At 45.6% G+C, this 22,937-nt stretch overlaps 1 pseudogene; it reads right to left on the bottom strand.

Annotated features, from left to right (window-relative positions):
* Positions 1-22,937, bottom strand: part of LOC149299118 (ryanodine receptor 3-like) — a 208,647-nt pseudogene that overhangs the window by 43,727 nt on the left and 141,983 nt on the right.

Below are 22,937 nucleotides of genomic sequence, written 5' to 3' on the forward strand. Positions count from 1 at the left end.
AAAAAAAACAATTTCCACAGAAAGGCTAAAAAGCCAGCAGAAAAGCAGGAAAATGCAGTGGCAGTTTTCTTGGCGTTTTTCATCAAAGAAAAATACGCAGGACAAAAAAACCAAGCGGAAACCTAGCCTAAAGGAAAAAAGATTTACCAGTAAATGTTAATTCATGTAAACTATTTGGTTTTTAAATTAAAGCTATGATTGAGAAAAGTATTTGTTTTGTTTTTATTTCCTTGTATTTTCCAACCTGTCCCCCAGTTACGCACTGTAGCCCATGATATGCCTTTTAACCCTCTATATGCCACCGTGCCCCACGTTATGCCTTTTGACCCCCTATGCGCCACTCTGCCTCCAGAAATGCCTTATACCCTTATATCCCATTCTGCCATTTAGGGGGTTAAAAGGCATATTATGGGGCAGAGTGGCATACAGGGAAGTAAGTATAAGGCATTTCAGGAGGCAGAGTGCTCTATTAAATGCCCCCTTAACGCCACTCTACCTCCTGAAATGCCTTATACCTCCTTATATGCCACTCTGCCCCATAATATGCCTTTTAACCCCCTAAGTGCCAAAGTGGCATATAGGGGTATAAGACATTCCAGAAATGCCCTATGCCCCCATTTAAAACACACACACACACAGGGGCAGGTTGGGCAGGGGGGCAATTGCCCCCCAAGGCCACCCTAACTCTGGACCAGACGGACAACCAGCAGACGAGCATTCAATGAAGCCGCGAGCAAGATTGAATGCGGCCGTCATGCCAGTAGCGTACCTGGGGGGGGGCACCCCGGCTGCCGCTCATCTGAGGGGTGCCACCATGCCGGCACGCCTTCAGAAACTTTGTGCACGGCAACTGTGGCTGTGCGCCGGGACTTGATGTCAAATCCCGGCGCACAACACTGAAGCCACGCCCACCGTCTTCCGCGCTCAGTACACCAGAAGGACAGAAAGAAGAAGAAGAAGAAGAGGAGGAGGAGGAGGAGTAAAAGAAAAAAAAGGTAGGACAAGATTCAGAGAGAGAGTGGATTAGTAAATGTGTGAGAGTGATGGGTGTTATGCTGAATGTTTCTGAATGAGGGTTTCACATAGCATGGATGTGTAAGTGTTGGGGGATAGCTTGGCATAGGGACTCCATAATCACATTCCTTTCATGCCCAGATTCCAGCATGTAGTGGCTGCCTAGGCATGATAGGAGTGTGATTGCTGTTATAAATAATGTTTTGGTCCAACTTTGGTGTGTTAACACTTTTATTGGACAGAATCATTCAATGACAGTATTAAAATATATATATATATATATATATATATATATATATATAATTGCAAACAGCAATCACACTCCTATCATGCTAAGTCAGCCAGCACATGCTAGAACCTGGGCATGATAGGATCGTGATTGTTGTTGTTGTGTGTGTGTGTGTGTATGTATATATATATATATATATATATATATATATATATATATATATATATATATATATAATGTTAATATTGTTATTTTTTTATTGTCTCCTTTTGGTGTTACTTTTAATAAAGTATTTTAAAGTTGTTGTTTGGTTTTTTTCTTCAGTTTTGGCCAAGTGAATGCTGAATTTTCCGTTTCAGTCCAGACTTTTCATTTCGGTGCATCCCTTCTATATACTATGCCAGTCACTAAAGTGGTAGGCCTACACCACATCAATGTTTGGCTTAGTATATAGTGATAGGGGTTGTCAGTGTCTGCCTCAATGTATAGGCACACATTGACGGTGGTACCGCAGAATCCCTAAGTATATAATGATAACAATTTTGCTGTACCCCTGTCAATGTTTGCCTAACCATAGAAACTAGGCAGTTTGAAAGTGTGTGTGTGTGGGGGGCACATACAGGATCTGCCACAGGTGCCAAATACTCTAGGTACGCCCCTGCATCATGCGGCTGTCAGACCCAACGGACATGCCTCAGCTCCTCTTCCCACGTCTTAAAAGGGGTGTGATGAAGAGCTGAGGCATGCGGTGCGTGCACGCCGGCCACTTTAATTTCATTAGGCGCTGGTGGAGTGACTGCCGCACGACGGCCGCTTTCAATGTCGCTCGCAGCCGCTTTGATGGTGCAATGGGCCGGTTGACTAGACTTGACCCCCAGGCCTTAGGCTGCCAGCCCTCCCCTGCGCACACACACACACACACACACTTACCGGTGCTTCCAATTTCCTGCTGGATTGCCGGGCCAGCGGGTTGACGTCTCCTTCCACTGCAGCCGGAAGGAGGTGGAGTTGGCAGCGGGGGTTTGTCTGCATCCGTCGCGGATACCTTCCCCGGCTGTCATCAGAGATCAGAGTTCCCCGCACCGGTGGAACTCTGATATCTGACAGTCAGGGAAGGTATGCGCGACGGACGCAGACAACCCCCGCTGCTAGCCACACCTCCTTCCGGCTGCAGCGGACGTTGCCTACGCAGATCGCGTAGACGTCAACCCGCTGCCCCGGCAATACAGCAGGAAACACCAGTAAGTGGGGGGGGGGGGGGGGGGGTGTTACACAGGAGGATCCAGGTCCCCTGCAGCGGTGTGGGGGATCTGGATCTTAGTCTCATAATCAGACCTCTATTTGAGGTCTGATTAGAAGACGACCCCGATTAGAAGACGAGGGGTATTTTTCAAAGCATTTGCTCTGAACAAAACCTCGTCTTATAATCGAGCAAATACGGTAACGCACATTTGGCTGTTTAATCTGTCAACAGCACAAAAAGAAAACACGACAGCAGACGAGAGACGGCCACTTCTTGTGACTAAAACGAATAGTCCGCGTCATGAGTGTTTCAAGCAGCTGTTCGGTTTCAATAATTCATGAGGAAGCTACAACAAACATGGCAGAGGAGGGAAAGGAAGAGAGCGGGCGTAGTATTCCGCGAGGAAGAAGGGCAGGTGAATTAGGAAATAAATAAATAGATAGATAGATAGATAGCACTAACAAACAGATTACATAGCGCTCGATACAATACATAAATTCAAGGGCTAGAACAAGACTGGAATCGACAGACTAAGACAAACCGATACATTAGGTGTAGAGATAGCCTTGCACAGGACTGGTTTTTGAAGCCCACTGATTTTGGGGCCAATTCCACCCACTCACACAATGTGTGCGTGTGCGTGTGCGTGTGTGTGTGTGTGCCGCTCCCGCAACATGTATGTCACCAATCCCACCCGCTCCCGCCACCAATGTGGCCAACTCCACCCACCCCCTTACCTTGCCGCAGATTTCACACGCAGTCCCACAAGGCTGCCTTCATGTTTCTCCCTCGCAACATCTCTTTTCTTGATCCGCCCAGGAACCCAGCAGAGTCACGGAAAGTGACATCACATCACGCGACTCCGCTGGCTTCCTGGGCCAAGAAACGCTGTGAGGGAGCAACACAAAGGCAGCCTTACAATCTTGACGAAACAAGCATTAGGCACAGAGAAAGGGTCAGAGGTAGCGCGCCTTCTCCAAACAAGTGGGTTTGGAGATGTTTCATGACTCTTGGGAGGGAGGGTGAAAGCTGAAGGTTCCATGGAAGTAGATTTGCAGAGACACGGGGGGGCAGATACATCTTGTAGACGGGAAAAGGAAGAGGTGATAAGTGAGGAGGAGAGCCTTAGCCCACGGGGAGAACATAAGGATCGAGTAGGCGAGTATTTGCTTATGAGGGCACACATGTATGGGGAGGCAGTATTATGGAGGGTCAGTACCAGGACTTGAAATGTCATTCGAAAGGTCATTGGGAGCCAGTCAAGGGTTTTAACAGAAGGGGAAGCAGAAAAGGAGCAACGTGCAAAGAACATAAGCCTAGCAGCGGCATTTAGGACATACTGTAGAAGAGAGAGAGAGAGAGAGAGAGAGAGAGAGAGAGAGTCGATGCCAACCAGAAGAGTGTTACAGTAATCAAGGCGGGAAATGACAATGAGTGAATGAACCAGACTTTTTGTGGATTCTTGGGTGAGGAATGGGCAAATGCGAGAGATGTTTCTTAGGGGCAAGCAGCAGGTTCTGACAAAGGACTGAATATGAGAGACAAAGGAAAGGTTAGAGTCAAGGATGACCAAGGCCAGCCCAAGACATAACGCCACCTGAGGCAAAATTGAAAGCTGCCCCCCCACCCCCACACCACGGGTCATTCTCTAACCTTCCTCTCCCTCCCTCCCTATTATCTACCCCCCCCCCCCCACCACCTTTGCACTTACCTTTCAGCAGTCCTGCGGCGAGTCTCCCTGCTCTGCCGCGGTGCGCACTGCTTTACTGCTGAGAGCCGGAAATGACGTCATTTTCCAGCACTCGCCATTACAAGCCGCCAACGAGCTAGAGGGCTCGCAGAGGAGTTATGGGCAAAAACCACTCGCCGCACCCCTCTCTCTCCTCCACTTAAAGAAACAAAAACATTCATAAATAACGCGCTCGGGGCCTCTTCAAAATTGCCGCCCTGCCCAATTGACCCGCTCTGTTCCATGGTAGGGCAAGCCCTGAGGATGACCCCCAAGACATCGGGCCTGATTAGTAGGAGAGATAGTCGTGTTGTTAATTTTCATACACAATTCAGGTAGCGGAGGGGACACGGAAAGAGGGAAGATAACGAGTTCAGTTTTAGAAAGATTACTTTTCAGGTAACGTTGTGACATCCATGAAGAAATAATAGCAGACAAGCAATTGGTAACACGAGACACGAGAGATGTAGAGAGATCGGGAGAAGACAGGTAAGTCTGCATATCGATGATACTAGAGGCCAAATGAGTTGATTGGTTTGCCAAGAGATGAAATAGAAAGAAAAAACAATGGAAGGGCCGATGATGTCTCGCCAGAGAAGCTGACGGAGAAGGAACGGCTAGACGGATAGGAGGAGATCCAGGAGAGAGCTGCATCTCAAATGCCTATAGACGCAAGGTGGTGATCAACAGTATCAAAATGTGACTCGATCTAAATTCAAACTAAATACACTTTGCCAGCATTCCAAGCATTTGGAATCAATCGCCGTGCTTTACAGAAGGCCGTCAATGCTTTGCCCGCGAGGCGGGAGAACATACCTGGACGGCGTCTGGCATCAAACCTCGCATTAGACTCTAGTACGAGCAGCTGTGCGCGCCGTCATCATTACTGCCTGATCTGCGGCTATTATCGGAAATCCTTTGCAAACAGCTTGTAAATGTTACCACTTCCCACTTATGGCACGCACGTTACGGCTATTCACGAGCACGCCTGGCTTAGGCGGTCGGAACGGTGAAACGACTCGCGCTTCATGCAGCCGTCTGAGTAATACGAGTGTGTTTGTTTGCTAGGGGCTCCGGCTCGCTCTGACCTCCTGTCGTGTTTTCTAGGGCCGTAGTCACGACAGAATTCAAATTAGGTAAAAGGAGATCAATCGATCGCCAACGTGGCTGCCCCAAACATCTTGTTTTAGACTCACTTGTTTTCCATTATGCGTAACAGAAGACAAAATGGTTCTCAGGGTCTTGAATCCCATCGCAATGTCCAGGAGATGAGCGGCAAAGAAGAAACTGTTGGAGCGCCCGAGGATAGACATGGTCGTGGACCAGGCGAGATCAAGGAAAGACTGAAAGAAATGTTTGGTGTCAAACAAACCCATTGCTTTTGCAGTTGGCAACTTAACTCGTTTCAATACATACGTTGTCTGTGAAGACGACTCCGAGCTTCCAGATGGGAGACTTCATATCGACGGAGCTCAACCTGCACGAGACAGTCTGAGAGACGAGACGTGCATTTTAGACTGAAAACGTGATGAGTCTGTGGCCCTCGAGTACTGAATTGAACATGTTTCCCTGTAAGTTACTCGCCTGGAGATAGCTCGGTATTTTCCGATTTTGTCTTCTATGCCAGGCCTGTCCCTTAGTTCCATGAAATAAAGGCAGCGGGTCTCCCGGTTCCACCGGCAGGACTGGGAAAAGTGTGACACTGCAGAAACAAAATGCCAAATACAACGCAAACAACTGTACGATTACCTCCATTTATCCGGCCCTGTCCTCTCGAATGCGTTCCATATACAGCTGGATTAATATCCCTGTTAACTTTGACATACATTGCGGCAGCCAAGGAAGACCCCCCTATATCCTCCGCCGAGATCTTTGATTTTAAATTTTACGGAGATTTCTTTCACAAAGTCACCGCGCCTGATCCCTGCAAATTATGAAGACGCGCCAGCCTTTGTACTGCGTTTGGCACGCGTCGTCCTAGCCCGCCTTCCGCGCTTACCATTCAAATGAACGGATAATGTCTTTCATATTGTTTGGCCTACAGATACCAAGAATTTACGCACCACGACACGAGGGATCCTTCTTCGGGTTGGGTCTTTTGCACCGGGCTCAAATCTAGAGCGTTTTTATCCAGACCCAGAAGCGCAGCGATTCGGTCTGCCCCGTACAAGTGGCCGTATTTGTTGATCACCTAAATAAGCAAACAAACAAAAGCTGCACACAACGGTTGTTGACTTTTCAAGGTCCTCCTTAAGGTGAATGGATCACTGTTCTGGTTTGCTAGGGCTGCAACTATATCGTCTTCAAACAGGAGAGAATTTGAAGGGGAGCAGCTTCTAAAGCCTAGGGGTTTCTAGGAATCATTGGCTATATTTCGGCACATTTACTACTGTCACCTTTGTAAACAACTTGGAAACTCGGGAAACAGGTTGTCCTTGGCTGCTGTCAGTAATGGACTGCGCTGTCCTTCGTGACCAACGCCAGCTTCGAATGTCACATCCCGGCCCTCCTGCTCAGAACGACGTGCAGCACCATGTACTACTACTATACATATATATAGACACACACACACACACACAACTGCAACACTGCATACTTACTTACACACGATACGGGAGTCACGGCGATGTGATCTTTGTATGCTCTGTAGATTATCTAACCGCTACAGACTCTGCCTCCCCATGGATATATGAAGCCTGCCTGCTCCTGACTCACATAGAAAGACAAATATCTGCGTAAGCAGAAACCTCGCATGTTACGCAACACCGCCATTTATTATTCAGCTGCTCATTAGTTTAATTCGCACAGCGTGCGCTGACAAAGACACCGTATAGTTGTCGTCGTCGTCGTCGTTATATATACGAAGCACCGCCGGCCTACTGGGAAGTTTCCCCGATATCCAGGTCGGCCAGTCGGGCCCTAGAAACACGAGCGGTTGAATACCACGCGCTGCAATAATGTATCACAACGGGTCAGTTACGTCATAAATGTTACATATAACAATGATACATAAACAAGGATAACTCTTTACTAGGTGAATGCGTGCTTCTAAGAGATCAACCGACCTCGAATCCCCACTTCTTAGATGGATTCTTCATTCCCCCCTATTTACTTCTATAAAGTCTGGCATTGTTAATAACGTTGCCGACGCTGGGCGGCAGCATTGCTGATAAGCTTTCATTGCAGAATTCCATTTAACGGGTAAGTCTTTCGAAATAACACCACCACACTTTGATGCGCTGTTTGACGTATAACAGATAAACGGAGAGAGATGCTGCCGGCGACTAACTAAACGTAGAAGGAGACTGGGGTGGGTGACGTTACTTGCCTCCCCTCCCCCTCCCAGAGGAACATGACGTTTGGTACTTAAAGCATTTGTTCAAACAACACATTCTCTAAGTGAAAGTCCCACGATACATTATCACAGGCAGGCGACAATTACATTTGGCAGATCAAAGGAACCAAAAGGGAGGAAGAGGCGAGCGCACGCGCACGATCACAGACACATCAATGAAAGCATCCCCCCCCCGCAGTGGGCCGTTCCCCGGGAACGTATCGGCGTTTCTATTCTCCTTCTATGACGGAAGGTTGTTATTTGGGAGTTGTTTAAATGACAGACGTAGCCGCCGGAAGCTTCCGTACAGTAAATTCGCCTGGCGTTCAGCTGGGACTCCCCCCATCTCTTCCCCGACACTTACTTACTTAATAAGCCAGTGGATGGAACGCTCGGATCACAATGTGAAATTGCACAGAAAAGTGACAAAGCGACGCTAATCGTTTTTCCGCGGTGCGCACGACCGGCATTGCTGTTACTCGGCGATAAAGCCGACGGGCAAACCGGAAACGATATCGACAGGGATATTTACTAAAGGGCTCCTGTCTGAAAATCCTGCTGTTAGCAACAACGCTACATGACTTATCGCGCATGTCTCAGCAACCCAGATCCCACATCCCCCTAGGCCTGCGGCCAGCAAAAAAGATGAGGTAGGAGACGCGCGCGCCACACTATCGGCCAAGCGAAATGCGTCGTGTGCGGACGTGCCCCTCAGCCAGCACGCCGGCGCTCCAGATCAGTGCCGCGTGTCCGCTGTCCGGTAGGGGAGTCACTGGCTGGGGGTTATTCCATATTGGGCTTTTGGACAGGATCGTAGTCTTACAAACACCTCCGGGGGCTACCAGCTGGACAGCGAGACTTTCTTTTTGGAGAAATGAATGAAATGGCTAAAATAACAATGGCTGTTGGCACGGTTCATTCAAAGGAGTGTTTTCAAACATTTTTCCTATCATTGCCCCTTTAAGCTGCTGAATCGTTTTAAATACCGATTGCTTTGACCACCAAGCGCACCGCTAGAGAAACGAATCGCAAGCAAACGTGCTCAGTTAAAATTTATCCCAGTCATTATGAGGAAACGACCTAAAAACACGTACAAACAAACAAGCAAGCAAGCAACACGTACAATACTGCGTTTTACCCCTTTTAAGATCGAGCTTGTTATCCACTACGCCGGAAGCGTCTCCGCTACCCTTTGCCGTATCGTTTCTGACCGGCAGCCTTTGACACGAGTGCTCTGCGTGTGTATACTCTATACACGGATACAGCTGAGTTATTCGTTTTGCGTAGCTGCACGACCAATGCTAACACATTGTCTGTTGTGTTTGGACATGCGCTGGCACCTTCCCGCTAAAGTACTGGGACGACTAACCGGAAACTGCAGCTTGGACGCTGCACTGCCTGATGTCCCGCATTGGCTTTCTAGCTGGAGATGCATTAATAGCGGATACATGTGTCCTTTCAAAGGCGCTCCAGCCACAGGGGCCTATAGAGTGGCGTCCATACGAGAGCCCAATACGTTTTAGTCATTGGGAAAAGACACACAATGACAGGTGTGGATAGACAGATGTCAGACATATAGATATAGATAGATATACATAATATATATAACCCCCGGCATAAGTCGTGAACTGTAAAGCCATGAAGCGCAGGCCACCGACGATAAGACAGGGCAGATCCAAGGCACGCCACTTACGGGGGGTTTGTGACGAGCCGCTCCCCTGCTCCGTGATGTACACACCGTCAAACTCCACGTTGCGAGCAATTTCTTGCTCTCGTTTAAATCCCACAAGCGGAACCTTTGGAGAGAGGGAAGAAGGTCACGGAACATCTGGCAGCGTTGTTAGTAACGTTTTTATTCTGGTTTTGTGTCGTATAGCGGATCGGCCACAGGTGGGACTGCAGTTAATCCCTTCCGTGGGAATCTGCCTTGATTCACTTTACTAGAAGCTCACTGGGGAAACAGGGCGTTTGTTGTTGTTACTGCGAATGAATTGCGGAACCGTCAAACACAAGCATTTCGTGGAATTCTTTGTTTGTGTTAAAAGGGCATTTCGCTTCATCCCGAATGCCGAGCTTTCTTAGAAATATAATTATCGACCCTGCCCCACAGGTTAAGGATAGAAAAAGGAAACAAGGTGTGCTGGGATTGATCGATGGGCGCATATGTAATCAGTGTTGCTCACAAAAAAAAACACAAAGTCATCGTGGCAGGTGGATACCTGCAATCACGCATGTGAACATCATGTGAAATACATGGCGTGGACCCGTTGCCGGGGAAGGAGACGGTATGGCTCGGTGACTGGGGTAGAAAGCATCCACTCGCCTTAGGACTGGAGACAGAGCGACATCATTCTGCGCTGCCCCTGTGTCACCGATACGAGGACCTCCGTACGCAAGCCTTCCGCGTGCCTGGAACGCAGCCAGCGTGGCAAAAAGCGTACCTGCGTCTGGAATATCACCCCAGGCTCCTGAAGGCACTACGGTAAACTCGATCGACATTTTACAGGAAAGACACGTTCCGGTATATACAGTACCTTCGAGCAGTAACATCCAATAACGCTGAGAAACGACATTACGGTATGGATGATAGCAAGGATGCGGAGGGTCGGAGCCATGGAACCGGTGTTCTCTTGCAGCACAAAATAAACCGTGCCGCCGTCTGCATCCTCCTCCTCCTCCTCCTCGATACGATTTCCACACCTTTGAGTCGTTGTCTGGCTCTTCACGGGAAGGTTCCTCTGTCACCTGCAGAGCAGCAAGCCATTCGCATCCGTTTACGACCGCTCAAGCAAATATACTCCAAGCTCCCGATAATCCGTAGACGGTTCACCGCGTGGCAACTCGACAAAGCGTTCAAACCGTTTACATACCTGTGATGGCGGCAGACCGAGCGACGAGCCTCTCGATCCCGAATGAATGCTCTCAAAAACTTTTACAGGTAACGTTTGGCTTTAAGTTTAAAGTATAATAAAAATAAAAAGGATCTATGTCATTGTTCACCACCCTCCTGCCACGCATTCGGCCGGCTAAGCGTCATAACGAGCTGCGAGGAGCTGCTGTGTCAAAGAGCCGATAAAAGCCGGTCTGGGGAACGGCCACTGAAATGTTGGTCTTCAAAGAAACTTCGCAACAGGAAAAGAATTAAAGAAGAAGATCACAAAAGATACTATTCCTACCGCACTTTGACCCACGACCAGAGAAGCATTAAAGAGACCACATTCTAGCGAGTGCTTTACCTTGTAGAACAACAGGATGAAGTTAAGGGCAAAAGCAACAAACAGGGCCAGAAATCTGAGATTGCAGAAAGTCCGGCCCAGGTAGTTCTGAAATAAAGAATAAAGGGTCAGACGTTACGTTTCTGGCGTTCTATTGTACGCGCCGGAATTAACCGCCTGCGATATACATTTTATTACGAAACCGTAGCGGCTCACACGAAATCGGACATACGTGGCTTTACGGGGGCAATTGGAATAGCACGAGACATATATGTTGGCCACGTCTACCCAAACCGGGCTGCTAATCACAAATCCCAATGAAATGTAATGGGAGAAACGGGCCGTCGTCTGGATTAGGCAGGGGGTCACAAAGCGAGGGGCTCTGTCTTCTGAGGATCGGTAGTCGTGGAGCTCAGATAAAGCTCAGAGGCAGATGTTCCGCTGGGCTCGTCTTTTCATTCTTTACTCTGAATCGTCTTCCTTTCCCTCTCAGCGAAAAAAATACGATTAGAACGTTTGGACGCTCAAAGCCTCGCGGCAAGACGCGTTTCTACATTTTAGATAGTAAACGTTACAGTCGGGGTAAGGTCCCATCATTCGAAACCAGGACCGACGTTTGGAATCTTGTTTCTTCTAAATGAATGGCAACTAGAAACGGTCTAATGAAAGTGCCCTGTACGGAAGAAGACAAACGCTAAAGCGTCACCCGAGATAAAGGAGACGTTTCGGCTTCCGTGCAGGAATTGATCGGAAATGAATCGTTATTACATGACGCGCTAATCTGAAAACGTCACGTGAGCTTGAGGTGGGGGGGGACGGATAAAAGTCCCCCGATGTGTAGACTATTATTGAACATTGAACGTTATTTTGCCTTGGCCTGCGCCAGCAGGGAACTCGCTGGGACAGATTCTTATGACGCGTTCACTTGCTGTGATGTTGGAACCCCATTTAGAGGGGTGTCAGTGGTGGGTAAAGCCTGAGTTACTGTTAGAAAAATACTTATGTAATCATAAATATTATTGCTGACAAAGACAGTAGAAAATGTCTAGTCTATGATGTATCACGAGTTGCGCCAACATATCTACTAAGAGGCGTAACCTGCTTAAAAAGGAACCAATCAGAATGATGCATGCTATTAGAAGTAGATAAGAAATATAAAAAAAAAAAAGAAGTTATATAAACCATGTAATCCAAATACGTAATTAGACAACGCTTCGACTTTTGTGTGTTGTGTGCCTTGTCTCGATTATGCGCATAATCTATTAAAGGAAATAACTTTTTCGGAGGAGAATTCGACCATTAATTCAACCAACATTTTGGTGCCCCGTGTGAGGAGGTCCTGACCGGAGACGGGGACGACGGTCCTGAGGAACCGCACCTCAAGAATCTGCATCTGGGGTAATAAAAGTCCTCCAGCAAAGATTGCTGTTAATCAGAGGCACTTCGCGACATCGTCCCTGAAACCGGCAGCGTCCTCCCGAAGACTGAGTACAGTCTTCTCTTCAGAAATGTAAGTAGAATAATATTTCTGGGAAATATTATAAGAGGTCAAAGTCGGTCAGGGACTACTGAAATAAATAACTGCGTATGCATTCGATAATGAGAAATAGTACTTGGAGGGAGTACTGAGGCTGATCAGAAGAAATGTGCACAGGTAGTTAGTCATTATTTTTGTGATAGCAAATTGTTGCTTGTAATTGTGACAATACTGTTGATGTTGGTTGCGGCTTGTATTATTGTGAAAGAGTATCACAAGACCTTAAAGAGAAGAGCTCTTATGGTCCAGAGACAGCTATACCAACCCATGTCACAAATCTTGTCTGAATGAATCTATCTGTGTGAATGACTGTTCACGAACAAACAGTGAATAAGGTTGTTGTTAATACGCCCCCCCCCGGCATTTGTGAGAAGCTCTCTGTGATCAAGTGCCGGGATTGCAAGTGAACAACTTCGCTGCGAGAGTGATTTTCCTGCCTCTCCTGTCTAGGAACGGTATCTTATAAATACCAAGGGCTCTTTATTTCACCCTGTCTAGAAGCGGTATCTTATAAATACCGAGAACTCTCTGTTTGTCCCTGTCCAGACGTGGTGTCTTATAAATACCAAAAGATTTTTCTGGTGTTCTGTTTCGTGGTGAGATTATATCATGGGGAAATCCCACAGTAAGGGAAAGAAACAAAAGGATGAGAGTGTTTTTTTGTGGATAAAGAAAAAACCACTGAAAGGAGACAAAAAGTTCATGGACAAACTTAATCCAGAAAATGTCAAGTATTGTAAGAGATGGGAAAGTAAATTTGATTTTGATTGTAAATTGACTGAAAGGGGATGTATAACCTTACTTGATAAAATCAAGGAAAAAGGTTCCTCCAAATATGGAAAAAATGGAAAAGTGATTGCAGAAAGGTGGCTTAGAGAAGCACACATAAGAAATCAGGCTATAGAGCTAAAAAAAAGGCACAACAAATACTGATGTTAAAAGATAAGGAGGATGACAATTTAACGTTGGCGGCGAAACAGCAGAATAATCAATCCGTTGCTGAAGCCCCCTCCCCTCCTACTTTGCAACCTGTGGTAACGGATAACAGTCCAAATGATGTGGCTAGTTTGTCTCCGCCTGTACTGGAATGTGTTTATCCAGACCTCAGAGAGTTAAACCCAAGTAATCCTATCACTACTGTTTCCGTGATTCACCCTGTACCTACTCTGCCCCCCCAGACTATTCTGGTCCAGTTACCAGAGCAATGAATCGAATAATTACCGATTGTCAGACGGGAGCTGATTATATCAGACAATTTGAGAAGAATGTTATGGATCCTCAATATCCTATGATAGAGGTACCAAACCCAATGGGTGGACATCCATAGACATCCATTAACCATGTGGGTACATAGAACACGGACAGAGGAGGACATAAAAAAAGCTACTGAGCATATTCAAAGTCCAAAAGAGGATCCCCAACAGTTTGACACAGATATCCGAGGTCTCTGTAGCAGTTACCGATTAAATGGTGTAGAAATAGAAAGAGCGTGTCGAAGAGTTTTGGGATCAGAGTGGAGCTCAGTAAAACGGAGCTGGAACGGGTACGATAATGCGGGACAACCCCTCCCATGGGGCCATGTTGATCTAATTAACCGTTTAAACACTTTCATAACTGCCTGTACGGCCACACGGGCTCGTAGAACAAATTGGATGGAGATAAATAGATGTACGCAGAAGGATGGGGAGGATGTGGATTAGGGCTGAAACAACGAATCGATAAAATCGATAGTAATCGATAACGGAAATCGTTGTCGACGATTTCCGTTATCGATTGATCGAGTGATCGATTCGTTGTTTACTTACCTCCGCGAGCGTTCCCCGCTTCTGCAGTCTCCGCCTTCTTTTAGTTACGTGACGCGTTCCGGAGGTAAGTATTCCTCATGTCTGTGCGAATCGCTCTGTGCGAGTGGCTCCAAAGTACTGAGTGCTGGGTGCAAAGTGCTGGGCGCAAAGTGCCAGGGCTGGGCGCAAAGTGCCAGGGCTGGGCGCAAAGTTCTGGGTGCAAAGTGCCAGGGCCGGGGCAAAGTTTCTTGAACAGTAATAGTCCACCTCTTTTCAGAATGTTTGGGGTTATTTTGTTTCATAAATATTGTGCTTGGGTTCTTGTACTTTGAAAATATTGTTTTTTATTACATCATAACAAAATAAGAATGTTTATGTAAATTTTAAGTTGTTTTTTAACATCCAGTTCATTAAATTATTTTAAATAAAAGAAAAATTTGCATATTGTTTTTTTCTTTATCCGATTAATCGAAAAAATAATCGGCCAACTAATCGATTATTAAAATAATCGTTAGTTGCAGCCCTAATGTGGATCAATATTTTTATCGACTGAAAAAGGTCTTTGATATCTATAGTGGATTAACCCCACCTCCCGATCCAGATCCAAATTCTGCTTATGAGCAGCAATTAAAAAATGCGTTGGTGTCTGGGACACGTAAAGAGATAGATGCGTATGTCAGTAAACACATGGTTAACCTCCGGATTGCGTCGTTGAATGATGTGTTGGAATATGCTAAGCATTCTGAAAAGTGGCACAAAGAAAGGGAGAAAAAGAAAGTGAGAGTAATGTTAGCAGGAGAGGAGTATGAAGGAACGTTGACAGGGAATAACGAAAGAGAGGGAGAGAGAAATTTCCAGGTCGTGGCCGGGGCAGACGGTCGTACCGAGGTAGAAGAGGTAGAGGTGATAGAAGGTCACATGGATGTTATAATTGTGGAAAGGAAGGTCATTGGGCAAAAGAGTGTCCCGAGCCAGACAAGAGAAAGCAGAGCTCCCCAGAACAATGACTAATACAAGAAAAAGAGACATTAGATCTCAGTAATGTTCATGATCTGTTGTTATTGTCAACCTCGCCGGAAATTGATTCAATTGTAAATAACAAACGTGTAACATTCTTGGTGGATTCAGGGGCTTCGCGAACCCTATTGAATTATCCCACCTGCACGGGCATACAGAAAGGAACGGTTAAAATTCACATAAAAGGGAGTAAATGGGAGGACACATACCGAAAGCTTATGTGTTCCCCTCCAAATACAACATCCAGAGTCTGGAAACATAATTACCGCCAGTGTAATATTATCTGAGGTATGTCCCGTAAATCTCCTGGGAAGAGATCTAATTAGAGAGTTGGGAGTACACATTGCGCCCGTAGGAGACAAGTTTGATGTTACAGTGGGAAGAAGAAATAACTTTCAAGGACGGCACGATCATTACTACTATGCTTTGAACATAGATTTTACTGAAAATAAGGGAAATATAATACAGGCTTTAGAACTTGTACATAAGACATGTGAGACCTGTGATCATTTACAAGTTCAACATTCAAATAATGTACAATGTATGTTAAGAGAACAGCAGGAGGAGACGAGTACTATGAATCACATTTAAAAGACAAACAAAATACCGTCATACAGACAGAATACTTTTACTGGACAGACAACGGACAAGGGGCATTATCTTGTATATTAACACCCCGAATGACCTGCACTTTTTCAAGGTACAACACCACATTTGTCTCTGTGTAAACAGCAAACCGATGAGTGGAAGTCTGTGGGAGATATGGTGTTACGATGTGAGATTAACCATTCGTGGAAAAGGGATAAAGGAGACACTGAATACAATGCTGAAATAAAAGCATATCGGCTACCGTTTGGTCGAAAATTTGTCGCCTATCCCAAAGTCCATCAGTGGGAGGAAAATTTTATTTGACTATCATTAGAAGAAATACCCGACGACTTATGGTCCTCAGGACCTACTGATGTAGGACTAATGAAAGGAATTGAACCAGTAACTATAACACCAAAGGATACTTATAGACCTCACCAGCGACAGTATCCCCTTAAACCTGAAGCCGACGAGGGCATAGCACCAATAATAAGCGGTTTATTGGAAAAAGGGATCGTTGTGCCTTGCCCAGATAGCCCTTGCAATACTCCTTTGTTTCCCGTAAGGAAAGCAGAACCATCTAGTGGGTGGAGAATGGTTCAAGATTTACAGGCTGTAAATCGGGCAGTAATTCCACGTGCGCCCGTGGTACCAGATCCTAATACCTTACTAAATGAGCTTGACCCAGGAAATAAGTGGTTTTCTGTAATAGACGTAAGCAATGCTTTTTTTTAGTATACCGCTGCATAAGGATAGCCAATTTTGGTTTGCCTTTACATATACAGAGAAAAGGTCTACATTTACCAGATTGCCACAGGGTTACTGTGAACCACCTACAATTTTCGCACAAGCTACGAGTTCCAACATAGCCAAGTTCACTCCGAGGTATGGGAGTCAAATACTGTTATATGCGTTACTTATGTTTCTTTATGAACAAGGACATAAAGTCAATAAGAAAAAGTTACAATTTTGTAAAGAGAAAAGAGACTGTGTTACATGCGCCACGTCCTATCACAAAAAAGCAAATGATGTCATTTCTTGGAATGACTCACTTTTGTCGAACTTGGATACCAAACTATGCAGCCTTAGTAGCACCCCTTGCAGCTTGAACATACGATACACCAATGGCTGCTGCAGATAAAATTCAATGGACACGAGAAGCAGATGATGCATTTTGCCAAGTAAAGAAAACATTAGTAAATGCTTCTGTCCTAGGGTTGCCAAATTATGCTAAGGGATTTGCGCAGACTGTGGATGTAAAAGAAGGGTATATGACATCAGTGCTTACCCAAGAGCATGGGGGAAAGCAAAGGCCTTTGGCCTATTATTCTACACGCTTAGATCCAGTGGCGAGATCAATGCCTCCCTGTGTACAACCAGTGATCGCAGCAGCCGAAGCCGTCAAAGCTTCAGCAGCCATTGTACTGTTTCACCCATTAACGCTAAAGGTCCCACACGCGGTGTCGGTTATTTTGTTACAAAATAAGATTTCATATCTCAGTCCTGCAAGACATCTTATCGTGTATGACAGTGCTATTAGCACAACCGCATATAACTATTGAAAGGTGTACTACGCTTGACCCATCTTCTTTAGTTCCAGTAGAAATAGAAGGAGAACCGCGTAATTGTATCGATGAAATCACGACAAAAAGTTTACCGCGAGAAGGACTACGTGATAGTCCTCTAAAAGATCCTGATGAAACACTGTTTATCGATGGATCCTCAAAAAAGAATCCTGATGGCACAAATGCTACAGGTTATGCCATTGTAACTCTGACCAAAGCAATCAAAGCGGGTAAATTACCCAATCATTTATCAGCCCAGGCGGCCGAGTTAACGGCTCTCGTAGAGGCATGCAAATGGCCAGTAGACAAACGGGTAAATATCTATACCGACAGTCAATATGTGTTTTCTACTATACGTGTGTTTGCACAACAATGGAGAAATAGAGGTATGATTACCTCCACAGGGAAACCGATAAATCATACATTTTTAATTGAAGAACTATTAACGGTTAGACATCTACCAAAAGAAGTAGCTGTAATAAAGTGTGCAGCTCATACCAACAGCAAGGATCCTATAGCTTTAGGCAATAACCGTGCAGATCTTGAAGCTAAAAGAATTGCTCAAGAGATGTTTGCCATAATCACTAGTGAAATACAAATTGATCACCAGGTTTTATATGATATGCAACAGGCTGCCCCTATGTCTAAACAAGCGACTCTATGTAACAAAATTTTTTATATTAACAACAAACCGATATTGCCAAAGTCATTGTTTCGCTATGCAGCCTTATTGAGTCATGGGCTGAGCCATGTCTCAACAGGAGGGATGGTAGCCGTTATAGATAAGGTTTTTACAACGTTCGGATTCCAAAATTACTCTAACAAATTTTGTGCAAATTGTCTTATTAGTTCCCCAACCCAGAGTATCCGTTTCAACATATTTGCATGGATTATATTGAACTAAACAAATGAGAAAATATGAGATATTGTCTAGTTATTGTTGATGCATTAACTAAATGGGTAGAAATATTCCCAACAGCCCATGCAGATGCAGATACAGTAGCTAAGGTCATGAAACCAGTAAGTGAGTACCAGAAAGAATATGCAGTGACAATGGGCCTCATTTTGTCAATCAACTAATTTCCAGATTTGCACAAGGATTTGGTATACAATTAAAGAATCATTGCGCCTATCATCCTCAGTCAGCAGGGTTGGTAGAAAGAAACAATGGAACAATAAAGAATAAATTAAAAAAAGACTATGGCAGAAACTGGGAAGAATTGGGTTTCTTGCCTACCTATGGTAAAATTGAGTATGCGTATTACACCCAATAAGCAGGGTCTCACCCCATTTGAAGTAACGTATGGGAGACCCTATAGTTTGCCACAGATAAAGGTAAAAGAGGCAAAAGAGGAAAGGGAATCAACCCTAGCAGATTATATGGTAAAAATGTTGAATACCAGATCAACACAAACCGTTAATTCTCTTCCAGAGACACAAGAGCCAATTCCTGAGAAATTGAGTGTTGGAGATTGGGTACTAATAAGGATAATCAAGCGAAAGAATTGGTCATCCCCGAGGTGGGAAGGACCGTACCGAGTACTACTAACCACCCCCACGGCGTGTAAGATAGCCGAGAGGAGTTGTTGGATACATCAGTCGCACTGTAAGAAGGTAACACCACTTGCTGGTAGTCACTCATTAAGTCTGGGTACAAAGCCAGTGAAGAAATCCATTCCCCGAACCCTGAGTTGACGGCCAGGTAGGATGAAGGGGTGGTGCCTGCTTATAGTTTATTGGGTAGTGACTGATGCTATTCCTGTCTTTAAAAAAGCTGAGTGGAATGAGAACAAGAAGGTGACCAAATGGGAAGATACCAAAGCACAAAATCTGACCTTTTCGTCAGCAGGAGATAGTTTCATGGAAATTGATTTGTGCAAATCGATCCATTGTAAAAATATTGGGCAAGCAAGAAACTACGCTAAGGCCGTTGTATATGTATGCTGGATGCCCGACAAGCCCCCTAAAAAACAAAGCATAACATCACGCCTTGGTTGGGATTATGCTATGTGGACAACAGCTAGTCAAGATTGGGGATATAATGTACCCGGGGCAAGAGCAAGTGGAATCAAAACAAGATTTTCCGTGAAAAGATTACGATCCGAACGTACAACCTTTGATAACTGTAATAAATTGTTCTTTACTTTAAAGGAACCTATGAAGACGGACGAGAGACTATACACCATAGGTGTGTGGGTTTTCCGGTAAAGACCCGCAAGGAGTTTTCTTTTTGTCTTTTTCCAGAAAATAAGATCCAAGTAGAAAAAGAGTTTCAGATCCAGGAAGGAAAACATATCGAGGAAATTGAGACAGGGGTAATTCGGTATACCGATTTGAGTTCTATTGATCAGATTGCCCTGGAAGCAGGATTTCATGGAGATAATGTTTGGTTGGAATGGCTTCGATTTACCGTAAAGAGTCTAAACAAAGAGAATTGTATAGTCTGCGCAGAAGCCCGTCCGCAGTTGGCTACGGTGCCATTTCCATTAACAAAAGAGAATGACCCAGTCGGATTTGACTGCATAATAAAGCTGTTTGATAAGACTTATACCCCATCTGGAAATGGAACTTGTCATACATTGGACTTGTGGTTTCCCAAGGTTAAGAGATCCCAATTACCTCCAACAGTGCAAATATATGAGGGAAAATACACCTGTATGGAACTTCAGGGTGATAGGAGCTATTTTGATTATGAAAGATTTGTCTAATTCACTATGTGTTGAGACTGTTTTCCACGGGACTGCGACAGCCAACCCAGATGAGAGCGGATATTTGGTGGTTGTGCGGAGACCGGAAAATAAGACCTTTTATCGATCCCAGAGGAAAAGGAAAATGTGCTGTAACACAACTTATTGTACCTTGAAATCTGTTGACCTCACGGAAGGAACCAACTTCAAGGCCGAAAAGATCAAAACAACCACAGGGATCGTTTGATGATCGAATATATATTGATGAAATTGGAGTACCACGAGGAGTTCCAAATGAGTTCAAAGCCCGAAACCAAATTGCTGCAGGTTTTGAGTCAATCATTTTCTGGTGGAGTACAATAGCGAAAAACGTGGACTGGATAAACTACATCTATTATTTTTTTTGAAATTTAAAACTTTTATTCACCGGAATCATAACACAATACAGAAAAAGTAACATCCGTGCACATAGTAAAAAGAAAATATAAAGGCACCCGCCTCGCAGGGCGGTACAGTAGCATCACAGGCACGGTTTGGAAACACGAGACAGAGATACATGGAGATAACAAAAGACAAGATACACCACGGAGGCCAGAGAGGCACGAGCGTATGAAGTAGATGGAGGGTCGAAATCAGCCTGAAGTGGAGAACTTGCCGATCTAGTCGTATCCGGTGATATTTTTCCATTTAAATACAATGAAAGCAAATGTCACAAAAACGGGATTGCAAATTACAAACATACAGAACCAATGGCTACCAGAGCCAAACAAAAAACAAAGTAATAAAATTTTTATTTTGAAAACACGTTACAGCGATGCGCTAGAAACCACGTCTGCACAATTAGCAGTCCGAAAGGACCACGAGAGAGTGTACGACCTCCACAGACACAATAAAACCATCACACGCACAGATCAAGGCCGCCAAGAAAGGAACGCTGGTCAGGTGAGGTCAAGCCCACGCCAGCTCTATAGAGGAAAGACACGGGTCTCTAAGTCAACAGTATTCAGAAAGGAGCCGGCTCGTGAGCCAAGGGGTCCAAGTTTTCACGTATATGTGTGTGGTGCAGGAAGCGTCGTGGGACATTTGTTCAAGGATTCTATGTCGTTCAATAGTGGAAACAACATCGGTGGGGGAGGGGGGAGAAGGCGATTTCCACTGTCTGGCTATACACAATTTAGTAGCCAAGAGAACATGAATGAGCAGTTTACGAGATGGAGGTGGAATGGGGTCAGGAAACATATGGAGCAGCGCCAGTTCCGGAAGCGAAAAAGTTGGCGCAACATATCAAACACTACCCTCCAGAGTGGCTGCAGCACCGGACAACCCCACCAAATATGAAGCATAGTGCCCATTTGACCACATCCTCTCCAGCAGAGCCTGGATTGGGTAGCCCACATGTGTGCGAGACGGACTGGGGTGAGGTACCAACGGCAGCTGAGTTTTTTCTGGAGCTCTATGTGGTTGGTGCAGTGGGTGACCCCCCCGCATCGCCTCCTCCGCTTCCAGCCATGATTCTAGGGGAATCTCTGCTCGCAGATCCCTTTCCCAGGCGAGCATATGCGGTAACTTACGGGCGGAGAAACGGGCTATTAAAAGGGAGTACCACATAGAAATGGCCTTTGGGAACCTAGGGGCTGAGTCGCGCAAAGAGGACAACTGGAGGAGGAACGGGGAAGAGTGACACACAGGAGAGGGCAGCGAGCCGAGTAGGTGACGGATCTGGAGATATTTAAAAAAGTCACGATTGGGAATTTCGTACGTGGAATGAAAATATGAGAAGGGGGCGAGCCCACCGTTTACATATAGGTCACCCAATGTGCAAAAACCAGGGCGAACCCAATGGGAGAGCTGTAAATTCGGAATCAATAACTCCAGAGTTCGCAGGGGGGTGATGCGGGTAAGGCGATGTAAGGAGGGAAAACGCTTGGCCGCCCTGTCCCATGTGTCAAGGGTATGTCTAGTCGTTGGGGGCAAAGGAGGGAGCCGCGGTCGCTTGTGGCGATGTAGCCACAGGAGTTGATCAACCGTAAATGGGGAAATAACGTCATGTTCCTGGGTAGTCCAGGTAGGCGGATGAATGTTCGAGAGGAATGGGAATGTCTGGGATAGTATACAAGCCTCGTGGTAAGATTCTATATGAGGGACTCCCAGACCACCCTGTAGTCGAGATACGAAGCGGGTGCGGTTCGCTATTCTGGATCTGTTCTTAACACATGTAAAAGCGACAAAGAATTTTTGGATAGAATGCAGGAGGACCCTGGGGGGGGTTTAACAGGGATTGTCCGCAACACATATAGCAATTTAGGGAGGGCTGTCATTTTCAGGGCATTTACCCTACCCAGCCAGGACAGTTCAAAACCCCGCCACCTGATGATTTCGCGTTTTACTGAGTCCCAAATTTTCACAATGTTGAGATTATTGAGGTCTTGCAAAGATTTAGGCAATTTAATACCTAGGTAGGAGAGATGAGATGATCTCCATTCAAATTTATAAGTGGAAAAAAGGTGCGCTTTACGACCGGGGTCCAGATGGAGACACATTGCCTGCGTTTTAGAGATATTAATAGTGTGATAGGAGACCCTGGAATAAAGGGACAATTGAGAGAAAAGAGCGGGGAGAGAGCGCTCCGGGGAGGTGACAGAGGCCAAAATGTCATCCGCAAATAATCCCAATGTACTAGTGGTGCCGTCAGGCAAAGGGAAACCCGTTATCAGGGGGTCGGAACGGATATTGACCGCGAGCGGTTCCAATGCGAGCGTATACAGCAGAGGGGATAAGGGGCATCCTTGACGTGTGCCATTGGTGATGGGGAACGGAGAGGATAAGAAGCCCATCATCGAGATGCAGGCCGTGGGAGATGTATATAACGCCATGATTGCCTGTATGAGTAACGGGGGAAAGCCAAATTTGTGAAGAGTGTGCTTCAAGAAATACCAATGAAGCCTATCGAACGCCTTTTCAGCGTCGAAGGAAATGAATAGGCTGGGGCGTTTAT

Source organism: Sceloporus occidentalis, unplaced genomic scaffold, assembly GCF_023333645.1.
Source record: "Sceloporus occidentalis isolate IW3139 unplaced genomic scaffold, rSceOcc1.0.p SCAF_29, whole genome shotgun sequence".
Classification (NCBI taxonomy): domain Eukaryota; kingdom Metazoa; phylum Chordata; class Lepidosauria; order Squamata; family Phrynosomatidae; genus Sceloporus; species Sceloporus occidentalis.